Below are 19,849 nucleotides of genomic sequence, written 5' to 3'. Positions count from 1 at the left end.
ACTGTATATTGTATTGCGTATACTTTAAATTCATGTCGAAACGATTCTACAGAATTAAATTGAAACGAAGGTATGTATTTATACACGTACAAAATTCCTTTGTTTTATGTGTAAAATAATTTTTATACCACTTAATTAATTACTAGTTATGTGTTGTACTGTATACTGTATACAGCACGCTTGTATGGTATATGTACTGTACTTTACAGTACGTGGTAAAAGTAGTGTTTCTATATCTCTATAAATAATCGGTAAATAATTATTAAATATACAGATATATATTACCTATATAAGAGTATTAATGCAGGTATTCGATGCATATGCATCAAAACGTAACGATGATCCCCGCAGTTCCGCAGCACAGATGAGTCATGGCAAAGAAAACCCATAGAGATTAGAAGTAAAATTTGTAAAATTATTCGAAAAAACTTTGAGTTTTTCTCCCCCTCCGATATCGCTGATGTAATTTATGCACTTTTGAAAATTATTTCTCTGTAGGTTACTGATAGGTTTGAATTATTTGTGCATATAGCCTATATATATAACTATAAAAAGCAGTTACGTGATCAGGAAGGGATCTCTTAACTTTATAAATAAATTAAGAAGAAATCAAATAAGTATTCTACAGGGAAAAGATTTAAATGTAACAAACACACTTATACACACGTGTATACAATAAGAGTTTACTCTTCAAGCCACAGCGCTTTCGGTTACATTCATAGTGTTACAGGGGTGAATGTAGCTTTGGATTTTTTAATTCTAGTTCCCTCTAATAACTTATAGTTTTAGTTACTCTACTGATAAAAAGTAACTGTTATGTATGGATTAGTAATTACTAAATTTTACAATTTACTCAGATTTATGCATTTTATCCTATATAATAACAGATAAAATCGAATGAATTTGAATGCAGTTTTGTACAAATGTAAACGTTGGATCCGATGAATCTTTATTTAAATATTATAATACTTTGATTCTTCTTCCAATAAAACAGTTTAGAATTATAAGTTAAAATTTGCTTAGTCTGTAGACATTATTTTATTTTGTAAATAATTTTTCTATACATATCGGATGGATTACTTTTTAATATTATGTGATTTATAAGACTGAAAATTTTTAGAAGTGTTCAGATTTAATAAATTAAAACATATTGAATACAATTTCAAAACTAAAAATAAATTTTTTCTGATTGAATTAATCAATGAAAAAATTACTCATTTAAATTCAACATGAAGAAAATAATTGGTTAAATTTAGAATTTAACGTATTTTTTTTCCCTTTGTGTTTCTTTTAATTGAATAATAACTTACCCTTAGGCATAATTGTCTGCAAAAAGTAAAGTAACTTTATAAGATGGTTACTTTTTCTTTAATGTTTTTTTTGTATGTGAAATTAAAAACAAAAACAATATCAATACAAAAGCTAGAAATTAAATGGAGAAATAATTAATTTAAAGCATAATTTTAAAAATTTAATTGGATTCTACGTGTAATTTCATTAAAATTGTTTTTGTTTTTTACTTTTCATTTTATGGAAAGTAAATTTACATAAAATGAAACTAACTTTAGTTAGTTTTCCTACATTAACATATATGAAAACTATATAATTGCAGCTATAATATCTCTGTAAATGTTGCATAAACTTGTATTAGATGATACAGATTTATTAGCTAAATAAATTTAAAACAAATCTTTTGTAATATTAAACAAAGTTTTTAAAATAATAATTTAAACAGAAATAGTTTTTAAATTTGAATATCTTTAATCAGCATGTTATGTAAAACCTAAAATATAACTGTAATCAGTTAAAATGTTGGGTAATATTATTACAAAAATTGAAATTATCATATTATTTATTAATCAAATTTTAAGTTTATTCAAATTATTTTTAAATGTATATTAATATTATTTATTTTGAGATCAAAGTATTATGTCGTTATGTAAACTGTAGAAAATTATATGCACAGTGTAGGGTTTTACTTATATTGATAGATATTAAAAAATATTATCAACAATTATTTAAAAATTAGAGAGAAAGTACTATAATTTCAAATAGTTTGCATAAATTATAGAATATAATATATCTGTGAATCTTCTGACTTTCTGTGAAATCATTGAACAGCATGAAAATCTTGTTTTTGAAATTACATATTGTGTATTTTATTTTCTTACAAAATTATTAATATTTTAATTTAGCCAAAGAACTTGAAAATCATCAGCATTAAAATGTTTTAATTTAGCATATATCATCACAAAATCATAAATTAATTCTAAAGAAATTTTTATTTTTATAATTATTATTACAATGTTCTTAATTTCCAAGAATTTTTTTTATTTGTGGTTATTAATATTTATGTAATTTATTTATTCACTGTTCATTTGTATATAATATTTTAATATCTCTAAGCTTTTTAACAATGGAAAAATGTTTTAAAGTAAAATATAAATTAATTAAAATAATAAGAGAAAGTTTTTCTATTCTTCCAGCTGTAACACAGTATAAAAATGCACTGTCATAAGGAATTGAATAAGAAATTGATTTACCAAGTTAATTAAATTACTTTTTTGCTGTTTGTCTTGAATTAATCTAGTTTCTCATAGTTTATATTTTTGTTTTTTAAATTTATTGAATTTTTAAAATTTGCTTTTCTTTGTCTATTTGTTGTGTAAATTGGAGCTTTGTACTTGAAGATAGAAACTCTGCAATAAGTGTTAAACTTTTTATTGGTTACTTACTTGAAATTGTTGTATGATAAAATTGATTTTCTGAGAAGTAACCAGAAAGAACTGGAAATTTTTTGTTTTGATGCATTTTTATATGACAAACATTTTGAAAAATATACTTTTATGAAGATTTTCAAATAAAAAATAAACATTTAAATGAAAAATATAATTATATATTTATAACAAAGGAACATGATTTTTTACTATTATTTAATGGTTTAAATGTATTGTTTAGTTGATAATATATACACACTTACACTAAATATAAATGTATATAGATATATGATTAGTTGATTTAAATTTATATTAGATGATTAGCTGATCTTAATATTTTGGAAATGTATCAAATTTATGCTCTTGTAATGATCACTATATCATAATGGTGACTGAAATTATGATATATAATATACAATTATGTAACTATTATTTAAAATTTAATTGAAATGTAATATATCATTCTAATTCCAGCTGCAAAATGTGAATGCTTTTGAAAAACATAAATAATTTTATATAGAATTTATATCTAATGATTGCATGTTCATTCATATTATTACTACATAATTTATATGTTCAATGTTTATTTAACACACTTTAATATTTTTTAATAATATAACTATCAATATTTAAAATAAAATATTTACATATGTTTGAAAATAATTAGGAAGTTATTTTTATAAATACTTTCTATATTATTTCTATATCATTATAGAATTTAAATTGATTTTATGGTTTATAGTCTACTTTTGGTCTCTGAGTAAGTGAAAAATTTAGAATATTTTGCATGTTTTAAAAAGCTAGAAAGCATTTTAAATTTATTATTATACATTTTAATATTTTGCACATTCTCCTTCCATTTCTAGTGTATATTTACATTGTATTTTACTTAGTGTGTGCGTGTTCAGTTGTTACTAGTTTGTTATCAAACTTTTTTCTTTTTTGAATGGTGATTTAATAATTTTTGAGTCCAATGATATTTTTGTATATCAAGAAATTTCTTTTAAATTTAATTTCAAATCCAAGTAAAAAAAAAAACCATTTTTTTCACTTCTTTCCACCATTTCAATGTAGTTTTCTTCCTCTGTTCAGCTAATTTAGTTTTGTAAATTTTCTTTTCTTTCAGTTTTCATTACGGAATAGTTTTTCCAAAACATTACTGAAATCTTCAATTCATCAATTGATGTTTCGAAAAAATAACAACAAAAATCTGCTTTATTGGAGCTTGCTCTCATTAAATATAATTGAGCCCTACTAAAGTAGATTTTTGTTATGTTTAAAAATTGAAGTTGTTTTTTCATTATTTCATTGTTTTCATTATTAAAAAAATAAATTTTTAAACATTTATATTAATTTTTTTAAATGTAGCTTTTTAAGTAAAATTTGATATCTGCTAATTTGAAAAGTTATAAGAATTTACTTTATTTTATCAAATTAAATTTACACCCAGTGCATTTGATAATTGTAAGTAATAAAATTGGCAGATACTAGAACTTTAAGCTAATCACTATTTAATTTTCAAATAATTTTGTCATTTTTGAGGAAAAAAAGTTGTAACAGATTCAACAATTAAATAAATTTAGGATATTCAATATTTCAATGATTATATTTATATCTGATATTTTAAGAATAAATTGATTATCATATATGATAAAAACTGAATATTAATAATAATTTTCTTTTTAAAATTAAATAGTTTTCAATTTTTTAAGAAATATTTTAAGAACAAGTGTTCAATATAAGGACAATATTGCTATCTTATTTAATGGCTTCTTTATTCATTTTTCTCTCTTTTGCATTAATGAGATGATTAATTTTACATCACTGCTTACAGATTTTGTTTTCAGTTTTCTGTGACATTACATTGCTGAGCTGCTACATTTAATAATAAGTAAGGTAATATTAAAGATATATGTTGTTATAATGTTATTAAATTTGAAATATTACATAATTCTCAAATTATTAAAATATATTTATTAATTTTTGTAATTTAATTCATTAATGTTTATAATTATAAAAAAATAACTGAACAAAAAATCTAAAGCTTCTAATAAGTTCTTACAAATTTAGATATTTTTATTTTTAAATAATAGATTGATTTTTTTTTCTTTTAACAAAGTTGAAAAAAACCATAATGAAATACTTAATTAAAATTTTTAATTGAAAAGAAAAGCTGCTAAAAATTTTTTATTTTTAATCATATGAATTGTATTTATATGTTTTTAAAATTAAATAAAATTGTATTGGTTTTATAAAAATTAAAGAATTGCATCTAACTACTTTGATCCATTTTTTCCCTGCAAACAAAAACAACTTCCTGATTAATCCTTTTAAATTCTAAGGATTCGCCAGATTAAAGTTTGAAAATACTTTATTTTATATAACTGATTTATTTTGTTGTTATTTTTCATCGTGATAGCATTAGTAACTCTGGTGTTTTTCTTAAATTGAATTTTCATTCTAAACTATTTCTTTCTTAATAAATTTCATTTTTTAAAAATTTAATTTAAAAACTCTTTATGTGATAATTTTTTGTGCTCTATTATTTATTTATTGTTACTTAATTATAATTTTCTAATTTTATTACTTGCATCTGTAATTATATTCAACTATAATAGAATGATAATTGATGAAGTTGGCTTCTCTCTAAAACATAAACATAATATATTTATCATTAATTAATCTTTACCATAGTTTAACATTAATAAAAGTAAATATATACAGTAATACCTCAACTTACACTACCCTGACTTACGCGATTTTCAAATCTCATCGATTCGTCTTTTATTTGCGCACCACGCAACTCTTGATTAGTTTTGAACCCCACACTACTGTTCAACTTACATAATCGGATGTGTTGTGTGGAATTGACACATAGCTACAATTTATTTTGTGTTTGTTTGTTATATCTACGGAGACTTGAGAGACTCTATGTGGTGATTTCTTGTAACCGTGAACGAATCAAAAGACGAGATAAGATTGATGAGAACATTTATTAGCTTACATACATTCGACTTGGATTTTACACAAATTGCGAAATTATACCCCAACTTATGCGAATTTGACTTACGTGGTTATCACTCGGTCCCACCTATCGTGTAAGTTTGGGGTATTACTGTATGTATATATATATATATATATATATATATAATACTATAATATCATTTAAAATTAATAAAATAAGTATAATGTAACATAATTTAATATTTTCAGAAGCCACAAAGAAAAATAATGAGAAAAAGAAGATTGTGTTGTGATAGGCTACTTTTTATGATGGTCTTGTTCAGTGTGCTTGGATGTTATCCACAATTTGGATACTGTTGCGAATTTGACGATATCATATCAAATGACGTTGTAAAAACTTTTGTTAATTATAGTTCAAAACATAAGAGAGATATGAATAAAGCTGACATATCAAGTGATTTTAAGCCAATTCGAATTCATGTTTATTATGGTATAATGGACCATGGTATGGTTGCTGAACAAACAACAAGACTCTTTTCCATTGTAGAAAAAGCTAGGAATAAAATGTCACAATTACTTTCAGGTAAGATTATTTTCTTGTGTGTAAGAAAACTTTTTTTTTCCTTCAAATCTTAGACTGACATTTACTAAATTATTTTGATTTAGAAAGTAAACTCTGTTTAAAAACTCAAATTTAGAAATTTTATTATAAAAACAAATTAATATAATTTTCTTTGAAGAGAATTCGACACAGATATTTAACAGTTATATATTTAAATTAACTAAAGACATTAAAAAACCTAATATCCAGCACTTCCAAATTTCTCTGCTGGATATTAAGTTTTTTAGTGTCTTTAGTTCAAGTATATTCAGTTTTTGAATGGTAGTATTCTAAATTAACAATTATTTTCCAAAATACACAATTTTAGTATATAAAACTTTATTTTGATTCAAAATTAATGTAATTATTTCATTTATCTTACCAAAAACAGTTTGTTTTCTTATTTGCTTTGTTTTCTTCATTTGTATGATTCATGCATGTTGATAACTAATTGGAAAACAATTATTCCCTTTTATAAGAAATATTATGATTGAAAGTATAACAAATTTATTATCATGCATTTTGATTATAATTTTATTCAATTAAAATAATGTAAATTAATTTAAAAAAATTAAATAATTTTAAAAATACTATAGTTCTTATAAATAACATTTCTTTAAACAATGTTTGAAATCTTTCATTGAGTGAATAAAAAAAAAAGAGATTGTTTCATCCCAACCGATCTAGATTCCATTATTGATTTTCAAAAAATTTTAATATGCAATGAGGAATTCATATCTAAAACAAAATATGATATTCTCTGTTTCCATTTATTATAAATATTAAATAAAAGAATCTATATAATAAAAGCATTTTTTATTAATTATACTAACTTAAAAAAAAGACTGAATGGCTTATAATTAAAATATAAGTAATGATATTTAATTTATAAAGGATTTTTTTTGTTAATTATATATGATTAAATATCTTTCTAATAAATGAACTATGTTTAAGAAATCAAATTATATTTTTGTTCTTAAAATTTATGCAAGAAAGCCATATAAAAGTGGAGTGAATGATTTTGTTAATTCAAAAAAGCATGATGGTTCCCATCTTTGTAAATATTGAAATTCTATCACATACCATATTGGAGCATAGTTCTCTAAAATTCATTAAATAATTACAAGATTTGAAAATATATAGTTAAAAATAATTTATTATGTAATAAATTTTTCACTCAAAACATATTTTAATATTAAAAAATTAACAAGAAACTTTTTCATATTCATAAAGTATTTTAATGTTTTCTAGAAAAACAAATATAAGAACAAGTAATTTAGTGCTTACTTATGCAGTGGAGCAATTGTTAATTATTCAAAAATTGGGAGAAAAAAAAAAATTGCTGCAATGAAAAAAGTTTGTTTTTAATTATAAAATATCTATCAAAGTTAACACATCTGCAAACATATTTGCTTTTGCAATTTTTTAAAATTAAATCTTACATATAGTAAGCCTGAAAAAAAGGCTGCCTTAGTGTGCTCATGGGTCAAAGAGTAAAAATAAAAAAGATATAACAAATATATTTATATATAAAATTATATTATCATGTCAAACTAACTTAAATCATTTGCAAGTAAAGGTAATTTATTTAAAATAATTCATAAAACAGTTTATCCCAGAATCATCAGAATAAGAATGCTGTTTTTTTTTTAAATTTATATGAAATCTTTTTCTGTTAAATTTAGTTCATTTCATTAATTAAAATGGATAATTTATTATCTCTAAAAAAAGAAAAGCAAAAAAAGTTGTATTTTACAGGTTAATTATCTGTTAGTCTAGACTATGAATTTACATTTGTCTTATTTACTTAATTTAAATTAGTTTTTAATTATTATTAATTTATCCCCATTTAAATAATGTTAATTCTAAAGTTGGGTTTTTAATTTACGACATATTTTTTTCTAATGAAATGTCATTTATTTCTAAAATATCAAGAAATATGCTAATCATTTAGAATAAATTCATTGTTAATCTGAAACATAACCTGAAATTTAACTCAACTTAATATCAATTCTGCCTGAATTAATTAAACAGTTACGTAAAAAATGAAAGTAATAAATTAAAATGAATATACCAAATTAAATATATCATATTTTAAATTTTACTCAAATATATTTATGGTAATATATACAGTAAATATAATTTTGAAAAATGAATTATTGAATAAAAATATATAAAATAGAAAAACAAAAACAAACAATTTTTTTTTTATAAACTTTCATTATTTAATTTTAAAATATTTCTACAAGATTGAAAAATTTTACAAATGATACATAAAAATTAATTAGCATAATAAATCTTAATTTATATAATTCAGTTTTAAAATTATGAAACGTTCTTAATATATACATTAAATATACTTTATCAAAAAGTTTGTTTTAAAAAAATACAGTTAATTTTATTATTATATCATATAATAAATCTTAAAATAGCATAAGTTTCGTAGAAATTAAAAAAAATTTAAATTAAAATACTGTACTGTAAACCTTCAATTTAGCAGATCTTGATTTAACAACTTTGGATCTAATGGATAAAAAAATTTGTTTTACAGGAAAATTTAAAACTTTTTTCTTAGTAAATAGAGTATGCTAAAAGAACAAACAATGAATAATTTATATACATTGATACAATGTCCATTGTAACATTATTTTATTAAAACATTATGATGTATAAGTATTAACACATATTGCATATTTTAAGTTTTTTACTAATATGTATTTTTAAATCACATTTGATTTAATGGACTTTTGACAATAGCAGATACCTTTTCACCCAATTAGTCCATTAAATCGAGGGTTTACTGTATCTTTAAAATACACGCAATGCTTTGATTTTCATTCTGTTCAAAGAATAACTGAGCTATTTATAAGTGAAAGTATCTTTTTTAAATTAATCAATATATTTTACAATATATATAAATTTGTTTGTTTCACTTTATTATTATTATGTTGGGTTTAGTGGGTTATACTTGATTGACACCGGTTGCTGTGTACTATACTGGACCAGAGTCAAGACATAGCAACCAAAACAAAAAAAAAAAATTAAATAAGTGTATTAGTCTGTGTGTCTGTATTCAGGAATTTCCTAACAATATGACATGTATTCAATATAGTGGCCTTCTGTAGTGTCATGTATGTGTTTCTATTTAACTGTAATGTTCCCAGGCTTTTGTGTAGTGTGTGTGTGTGTGGTATGACATAATTATTGTTATTAAATTATGTATAACTTCTGTAAATAAATAAAATAAATAAATATATGTATATATTTATAAATCATAAATTTATATTAGAATTAATAAATCAGAATCAATTACAAATGATTTTGCAGAATTATTCTCTAATACAATTCATAGAAAAACTACAATGAAATTCAATTTTACATAATTTCTAAACTTTTTACATAACTTAAATTCACATTATAAAAAATTTTAATTTATATATTGATAAGGAAAGAAATTTAATATGATAAAACATGAAGAACAATGATATTGTGCCAGGTCAATGATATTTGACAATATATTAATTTAAATTTTTTACTTGAATGATCATATGTGTATAATTTTAATAAATAAAATATATTTAAAGCTGATCCAAAATTTTAATGAAATTGTCGAAATTTATATAAATTTTTAAAAATTTTATTACATTTTTTCCTTATTACTTAAAAATAACTTTTTTATTTTCTATTATAATAGATTGCCTTTTAATACAAGTAATTTATTTTAAAAGTTTTCAAAGTACATTTGAGATGTTTAAAACCTTATATGTATTTCTGTTTATGATATTATAATATAAAATTTATGTTATAGTTTTGTATATATTAATTTAATTTTAAATAAAATTTTTTTTATCTTTTGTTTGTAGATATCTTAATTATTAAAATGATGAAATTTTTAAAAGTACATAATTATACTTTTGTCCACTTTGGACATTCTTGTGTACTAGGATTTGTTATACTGAGGGAATGTAATCAAGATTATGTTACAGTAAATATAGTTTAATTGGAAATTATGTGTTTCTCTTCTTTCAGTATAACATTTTCTAATACACAAGAATGTCCAAAGTTGACAAAGTATAATATAAGTAATTAAGGAGAAGAAGCACATATCAACAAAGTACATAATGTATTTTGAAACTTCATATAATATAATTTGCTTATTGTAATCACTTTGGGACATGTCTATACCGATGATGATAAATTACTGATAACATTAAATGAGGTAAGTCAATGAAGTAATGGGAATTTTGGTTTTATTGACATTGATATTAAAAATATGTTAAAACAGTTATAAAATGTATTACTTGATGATTTATTACACACGGAATGAATTGCTATTTGTCTGTGTTTTTTGCAACACTCAATTTAAATTCTTGTACTGTGAAAAATAATTGAAAAAAAAAGAAACAAATATTTGATGTTTATCATCAGTTTTAACCAGTACATTAATTAATAACAATTATGTACTATCATCAGTTATCAGCCAAAAGACATAGCAAGATTACAATACAAAAAACTTTGTTTTTTGTATTGTAATCTTGCTATTAAATGTTAGTTTGCTATTAAATGTTTATTACTGGAGTTATAAGGTTTAGGAGTGTTAATTTAAACAAAGTTTTATAAATGTGTATCATAACTATGAAGATCTACAGATTTTTAACTTTTAGCCATTACATTTTAATTTATGATTATTTATTTACTATCATGCATGTGATGTAAATATACTGAAATATGGTATTTACTTTCCAATTTTTATAAAAATTAATAATTAAAAGATACCAATAAATAGAAGTGTATGATGATAAAAAGTAAGTTAACTTATTAGTACTAAAAATTCTAGTAATACTCAACTTCCTACCAAAGGATGAATGAACCAAAATACTAAAAATATAGAATATTTAATTCATTAGGTAAAAAGTTTTTGAAGCATATATACACAAAAAATGATTTAAACATAATTTTGAAATTTTTCCCTTCTCACCTATTCAGTACATAATTCACTGAATAGGTAATATCTATCAAATGTAGATATATTTTCTGATTTCTTAATGGTTTATAGATGAAATTGAAAAAAATAACAATCAAAGCTTATGTATTTTGTTTATACAAGAGTACTTTTCATAAATTAAAGATAATATTGAATATTGGAAAAAATAAACAATGAATAAAAAGAAAACAAAATTAAAATATTGAAAATCAGCTTAACGATTAAAACAAGAAATTGAAAAGAAATAATGATAAGAAGAGTAATGAAGTATAAAAGTAAACACAGTTAATAATAAACTGATTAAATAACAAAGCAAGCATATTATTGATGAATAAATTTATACATAAATTTTAAAATTTTCTCATTCAAAAATTTATAAACCCAAGGATAAAGTATGTTTAAAAATAGTATAATTAAAGACTAAATGGCAACAAAATCTAGTAGTATTTATTTGTAATGAGTTAACATTCTCTTTTGATGATCTTCCTTGCCTATGATTATGTAAATTTAAACCATCTGGAACCAGATTCTTGTAAAAATTCAAAGATAAGATATATTTTTAAAATAACACATATTGAAGACTAAATACAAACTCTCCACAGATCTCTTTTCCAAACAGACTTGGCTACTACTGATGCACACAACTACTGTTTACTCCAATGACTGGGGCTGAACTGAAGGAAAGTAGAGAATGCTTTGCCTGCTCTATCTTTAATTATTTATAATTATTAACTTGCACTTGCAGCCTTTATTGAAATTTTTGTGCAGATGTGGCCTTTATTTTCAGTTAGTACCAAATTTGTCTTAGGGGTTGTAAAAAGAATATATACACAAATCATAAAAGACTTGGCATAAAAACTTTAAGCAATGTAAATTCTTAGATTGAAGTATAACCACTACTAGATTTTGTTGCCTTTGTTGCCATTATTGCCTATTGAAAAACTGAATTTTGCATGCATTCCTTTTTATTTATTTCATTCTGTGGTCCCCAAAGGGCCATTGGATGAAATAAATGATTAAGTCAGCTATTCTCAACATGACCCCCTTAACTACTATTTCTAGTAGGATTCTTAACTTTATTTTGAAAAGATAGTAATTATGAAAAATATATTTTTTTATTCAATATCCTCAAAAGAAAAAAGTTAGAAATTGTTCATTCCTAAGTAGAAGCTATTTGTGATATGGATTTTATGTGAGTGGATGTGTACTTAAATCTTTTAAAATATAAAATTTAGTATATATGTGAGGACCCAAACGGGGTCCGAAAGCAGGCCATTAACGACTTTTTAAATGAGTCAAGTTTCGTAGNACTGTATTCAATAAAATTTTCTTTATACCATTTAAAAATAAAAAGATTATATTATATTTTATATATAAAACATTTAGGAAAATCGCGATAAATATTTATTAGTCCTTCTTCCCAAACTTTTCCAGCTAGGAGGGTTGGAGAAAGAATTAATATATAATACGTTGTGTATGCAAGATGTATTTATATATGCGAGATGGAGTGGCACCTCGAATATATTATAAACACCACCTCGAAGAGGATCATTTTGAATTAGAGGGAAGCCCACGAATATATAAATAGGTCTACGTTGCGCGTGCATGATAGTTTTCACCTTACCACGATCACGATTAGACTATCGCTCAATATCGTGTACTAATAATAAACTTTTAAATATCAAAATTGTTTTAATTATAAATGTATTACTTTTTCAGCACTTCGTATCCTAATTTTTAAGTTTTCAGCTGGTCTGTACCGGGTCAGCGGCCCTATATTTTGTGAAATACTATTTTATATTCGGCACAATTGTAATGAATTAAAAGCGAAACTTCTTTAAAATTTCTTATATAAAATTCGGCATCGAATAGTTTAAATTATATTTTATCTTACTTATTTTAAAATTTAATGCATTATACTAAAACAGGGCTCTATTGGCTCCCTTTACTCTGTAGAACTTTGACCATTTGAGAGAATCCTTATAATTTTTAACCATTAATAGAAATATTAATAACCGAAGTTGTCAGCTTAATATCATTAAGCTTATTAATTATATATATTCTTTGATAATTGAGAGTTTAAGTCTCTGTATCTAGAAAATGATTATAGGTGTAGGATCAAATATTAATGAGGAGGATTCCTCTTTGTCGTGTTTACTTTCTGTAGCCAAGCCAACGACCCTACTGGACTCAAGTGTACTATGACGGCCAGAAAGGTGAAGGACCTTTTCCAATATGATAATAAATTTCAAGAACAGTAGGGAGACTCGTTTGACACGGTTATGAAAAGATAAAAATATATATATTTTGTCAATAGCATTTCTTTTAAACGCTTAAACTCCTGACAAAATTCTTAAGTCAGAGTTATATATTTAGGAATTTCTATTAAATTTCATATTTTATTATTAGTATTATATATTTCGATAAAGGATTGATAATAAATATTTTACTTTAAGATATAAAAGACGAATGGCATCGTTCGCTGACATATCGATCTCGATAATCCATGCATATCGAATTTAATTCAAGTTCAGAATCATTATTAATTCACCATAACGTCAAAGTAAATGTCTAATGTAGTATATGCCATGCTACTAACATCGACATACAATATCGATAGCGTGACATCAGGCCAGTAACCTCGAAAGAAAACATAGAAAATGGGGTGAAAATCATTTATTTACTTTTTTGACAATGACCTTTTCTTAGAATAATTTCTAGATCGAATTTTATTCGGTATTAAAATAAAACTCAAAACAGAAATTAATTAAAAAGTCACGTTTATTTTTAATTAACACTTTGATTACTTAAGAAAATTATCGATTGCTAAAATAAAAAAAAAAGCGGGGGGAGAAAAATAAGATGGGAGGAAGAAATGGAGAAAGATAAATATTTTAAATATTTAAATTGTCAAATCTGATTTAATAACCAATCAAATTTTAAATAATTAAATAGGAAAGTACCTTATATATCGACCAATTAAATGCTGTAATGTATTTGATATTTTAGTTATCTTCTGTGACGTAATCTCCTATATAAGCGCATGCTCTATCGAGAATAATTTTTCGACATGTGCACATTCGAGTGAGAACTCGAACATTAAAGGACAGAAAATTCTGAAAGAGAAATAATTATCTTCATCTTTAAACGGATATATTGGCCTAAGATTTTAAAAGTAAGTATCTAATATAAATTAATATAATTTTCTTTGAAGAGAATTCGACACAGATATTTAACAGTTATATATTTAAATTAACTAAAGACATTAAAAAACCTAATATCCAGCACTTCCAAATTTCTCTGCTGGATATTAAGTTTTTTAGTGTCTTTAGTTCAAGTATATTCAGTTTTTGAATGGTAGTATTCTAAATTAACAATTATTTTCCAAAATACACAATTTTAGTATATAAAACTTTATTTTGATTCAAAATTAATGTAATTATTTCATTTATCTTACCAAAAACAGTTTGTTTTCTTATTTGCTTTGTTTTCTTCATTTGTATGATTCATGCATGTTGATAACTAATTGGAAAACAATTATTCCCTTTTATAAGAAATATTATGATTGAAAGTATAACAAATTTATTATCATGCATTTTGATTATAATTTTATTCAATTAAAATAATGTAAATTAATTTAAAAAAATTAAATAATTTTAAAAATACTATAGTTCTTATAAATAACATTTCTTTAAACAATGTTTGAAATCTTTCATTGAGTGAATAAAAAAAAAAGAGATTGTTTCATCCCAACCGATCTAGATTCCATTATTGATTTTCAAAAAATTTTAATATGCAATGAGGAATTCATATCTAAAACAAAATATGATATTCTCTGTTTCCATTTATTATAAATATTAAATAAAAGAATCTATATAATAAAAGCATTTTTTATTAATTATACTAACTTAAAAAAAAGACTGAATGGCTTATAATTAAAATATAAGTAATGATATTTAATTTATAAAGGATTTTTTTTGTTAATTATATATGATTAAATATCTTTCTAATAAATGAACTATGTTTAAGAAATCAAATTATATTTTTGTTCTTAAAATTTATGCAAGAAAGCCATATAAAAGTGGAGTGAATGATTTTGTTAATTCAAAAAAGCATGATGGTTCCCATCTTTGTAAATATTGAAATTCTATCACATACCATATTGGAGCATAGTTCTCTAAAATTCATTAAATAATTACAAGATTTGAAAATATATAGTTAAAAATAATTTATTATGTAATAAATTTTTCACTCAAAACATATTTTAATATTAAAAAATTAACAAGAAACTTTTTCATATTCATAAAGTATTTTAATGTTTTCTAGAAAAACAAATATAAGAACAAGTAATTTAGTGCTTACTTATGCAGTGGAGCAATTGTTAATTATTCAAAAATTGGGAGAAAAAAAAAAATTGCTGCAATGAAAAAAGTTTGTTTTTAATTATAAAATATCTATCAAAGTTAACACATCTGCAAACATATTTGCTTTTGCAATTTTTTAAAATTAAATCTTACATATAGTAAGCCTGAAAAAAAGGCTGCCTTAGTGTGCTCATGGGTCAAAGAGTAAAAATAAAAAAGATATAACAAATATATTTATATATAAAATTATATTATCATGTCAAACTAACTTAAATCATTTGCAAGTAAAGGTAATTTATTTAAAATAATTCATAAAACAGTTTATCCCAGAATCATCAGAATAAGAATGCTGTTTTTTTTTTAAATTTATATGAAATCTTTTTCTGTTAAATTTAGTTCATTTCATTAATTAAAATGGATAATTTATTATCTCTAAAAAAAGAAAAGCAAAAAAAGTTGTATTTTACAGGTTAATTATCTGTTAGTCTAGACTATGAATTTACATTTGTCTTATTTACTTAATTTAAATTAGTTTTTAATTATTATTAATTTATCCCCATTTAAATAATGTTAATTCTAAAGTTGGGTTTTTAATTTACGACATATTTTTTTCTAATGAAATGTCATTTATTTCTAAAATATCAAGAAATATGCTAATCATTTAGAATAAATTCATTGTTAATCTGAAACATAACCTGAAATTTAACTCAACTTAATATCAATTCTGCCTGAATTAATTAAACAGTTACGTAAAAAATGAAAGTAATAAATTAAAATGAATATACCAAATTAAATATATCATATTTTAAATTTTACTCAAATATATTTATGGTAATATATACAGTAAATATAATTTTGAAAAATGAATTATTGAATAAAAATATATAAAATAGAAAAACAAAAACAAACAATTTTTTTTTTATAAACTTTCATTATTTAATTTTAAAATATTTCTACAAGATTGAAAAATTTTACAAATGATACATAAAAATTAATTAGCATAATAAATCTTAATTTATATAATTCAGTTTTAAAATTATGAAACGTTCTTAATATATACATTAAATATACTTTATCAAAAAGTTTGTTTTAAAAAAATACAGTTAATTTTATTATTATATCATATAATAAATCTTAAAATAGCATAAGTTTCGTAGAAATTAAAAAAAATTTAAATTAAAATACTGTACTGTAAACCTTCAATTTAGCAGATCTTGATTTAACAACTTTGGATCTAATGGATAAAAAAATTTGTTTTACAGGAAAATTTAAAACTTTTTTCTTAGTAAATAGAGTATGCTAAAAGAACAAACAATGAATAATTTATATACATTGATACAATGTCCATTGTAACATTATTTTATTAAAACATTATGATGTATAAGTATTAACACATATTGCATATTTTAAGTTTTTTACTAATATGTATTTTTAAATCACATTTGATTTAATGGACTTTTGACAATAGCAGATACCTTTTCACCCAATTAGTCCATTAAATCGAGGGTTTACTGTATCTTTAAAATACACGCAATGCTTTGATTTTCATTCTGTTCAAAGAATAACTGAGCTATTTATAAGTGAAAGTATCTTTTTTAAATTAATCAATATATTTTACAATATATATAAATTTGTTTGTTTCACTTTATTATTATTATGTTGGGTTTAGTGGGTTATACTTGATTGACACCGGTTGCTGTGTACTATACTGGACCAGAGTCAAGACATAGCAACCAAAACAAAAAAAAAAAATTAAATAAGTGTATTAGTCTGTGTGTCTGTATTCAGGAATTTCCTAACAATATGACATGTATTCAATATAGTGGCCTTCTGTAGTGTCATGTATGTGTTTCTATTTAACTGTAATGTTCCCAGGCTTTTGTGTAGTGTGTGTGTGTGTGGTATGACATAATTATTGTTATTAAATTATGTATAACTTCTGTAAATAAATAAAATAAATAAATATATGTATATATTTATAAATCATAAATTTATATTAGAATTAATAAATCAGAATCAATTACAAATGATTTTGCAGAATTATTCTCTAATACAATTCATAGAAAAACTACAATGAAATTCAATTTTACATAATTTCTAAACTTTTTACATAACTTAAATTCACATTATAAAAAATTTTAATTTATATATTGATAAGGAAAGAAATTTAATATGATAAAACATGAAGAACAATGATATTGTGCCAGGTCAATGATATTTGACAATATATTAATTTAAATTTTTTACTTGAATGATCATATGTGTATAATTTTAATAAATAAAATATATTTAAAGCTGATCCAAAATTTTAATGAAATTGTCGAAATTTATATAAATTTTTAAAAATTTTATTACATTTTTTCCTTATTACTTAAAAATAACTTTTTTATTTTCTATTATAATAGATTGCCTTTTAATACAAGTAATTTATTTTAAAAGTTTTCAAAGTACATTTGAGATGTTTAAAACCTTATATGTATTTCTGTTTATGATATTATAATATAAAATTTATGTTATAGTTTTGTATATATTAATTTAATTTTAAATAAAATTTTTTTTATCTTTTGTTTGTAGATATCTTAATTATTAAAATGATGAAATTTTTAAAAGTACATAATTATACTTTTGTCCACTTTGGACATTCTTGTGTACTAGGATTTGTTATACTGAGGGAATGTAATCAAGATTATGTTACAGTAAATATAGTTTAATTGGAAATTATGTGTTTCTCTTCTTTCAGTATAACATTTTCTAATACACAAGAATGTCCAAAGTTGACAAAGTATAATATAAGTAATTAAGGAGAAGAAGCACATATCAACAAAGTACATAATGTATTTTGAAACTTCATATAATATAATTTGCTTATTGTAATCACTTTGGGACATGTCTATACCGATGATGATAAATTACTGATAACATTAAATGAGGTAAGTCAATGAAGTAATGGGAATTTTGGTTTTATTGACATTGATATTAAAAATATGTTAAAACAGTTATAAAATGTATTACTTGATGATTTATTACACACGGAATGAATTGCTATTTGTCTGTGTTTTTTGCAACACTCAATTTAAATTCTTGTACTGTGAAAAATAATTGAAAAAAAAAGAAACAAATATTTGATGTTTATCATCAGTTTTAACCAGTACATTAATTAATAACAATTATGTACTATCATCAGTTATCAGCCAAAAGACATAGCAAGATTACAATACAAAAAACTTTGTTTTTTGTATTGTAATCTTGCTATTAAATGTTAGTTTGCTATTAAATGTTTATTACTGGAGTTATAAGGTTTAGGAGTGTTAATTTAAACAAAGTTTTATAAATGTGTATCATAACTATGAAGATCTACAGATTTTTAACTTTTAGCCATTACATTTTAATTTATGATTATTTATTTACTATCATGCATGTGATGTAAATATACTGAAATATGGTATTTACTTTCCAATTTTTATAAAAATTAATAATTAAAAGATACCAATAAATAGAAGTGTANAATTTAACGTATTTTTTTTTCCCTTTGTGTTTCTTTTAATTGAATAATAACTTACCCTTAGGCATAATTGTCTGCAAAAAGTAAAGTAACTTTATAAGATGGTTACTTTTTCTTTAATGTTTTTTTTGTATGTGAAATTAAAAACAAAAACAATATCAATACAAAAGCTAGAAATTAAATGGAGAAATAATTAATTTAAAGCATAATTTTAAAAATTTAATTGGATTCTACGTGTAATTTCATTAAAATTGTTTTTGTTTTTTACTTTTCATTTTATGGAAAGTAAATTTACATAAAATGAAACTAACTTTAGTTAGTTTTCCTACATTAACATATATGAAAACTATATAATTGCAGCTATAATATCTCTGTAAATGTTGCATAAACTTGTATTAGATGATACAGATTTATTAGCTAAATAAATTTAAAACAAATCTTTTGTAATATTAAACAAAGTTTTTAAAATAATAATTTAAACAGAAATAGTTTTTAAATTTGAATATCTTTAATCAGCATGTTATGTAAAACCTAAAATATAACTGTAATCAGTTAAAATGTTGGGTAATATTATTACAAAAATTGAAATTATCATATTATTTATTAATCAAATTTTAAGTTTATTCAAATTATTTTTAAATGTATATTAATATTATTTATTTTGAGATCAAAGTATTATGTCGTTATGTAAACTGTAGAAAATTATATGCACAGTGT

General features: G+C 22.3%; 1 protein-coding gene across 2 annotated transcripts in view; it reads left to right on the top strand.

The window, feature by feature from the left end:
• The first annotated feature begins 4,551 nt into the window (after positions 1-4,551).
• Positions 4,552-19,849, top strand: part of LOC111620098 (leishmanolysin-like peptidase) — a 52,211-nt gene continuing 36,913 nt past the window's right edge. Inside the window, exons 1-2 of one of the 2 annotated variants that reach the window (XM_023361941.1) lie at positions 4,552-4,613; positions 5,931-6,264. The gene's annotated coding sequence lies outside the window, so the exon portion shown is untranslated. The remainder of the gene's footprint in view (positions 4,614-5,930; positions 6,265-19,849) is intronic. The other variant, XM_023361942.1, reaches the window with a different exon arrangement.

This window comes from Centruroides sculpturatus, unplaced genomic scaffold, assembly GCF_000671375.1.
Source record: "Centruroides sculpturatus isolate CEXI.00-Female unplaced genomic scaffold, Cexi_2.0 scaffold131, whole genome shotgun sequence".
Lineage (NCBI taxonomy): Eukaryota > Metazoa > Arthropoda > Arachnida > Scorpiones > Buthidae > Centruroides > Centruroides sculpturatus.
The sequence above is the reverse complement of the archived record's forward strand: the minus strand, read 5'-3'. Positions and strand labels throughout refer to the sequence as shown.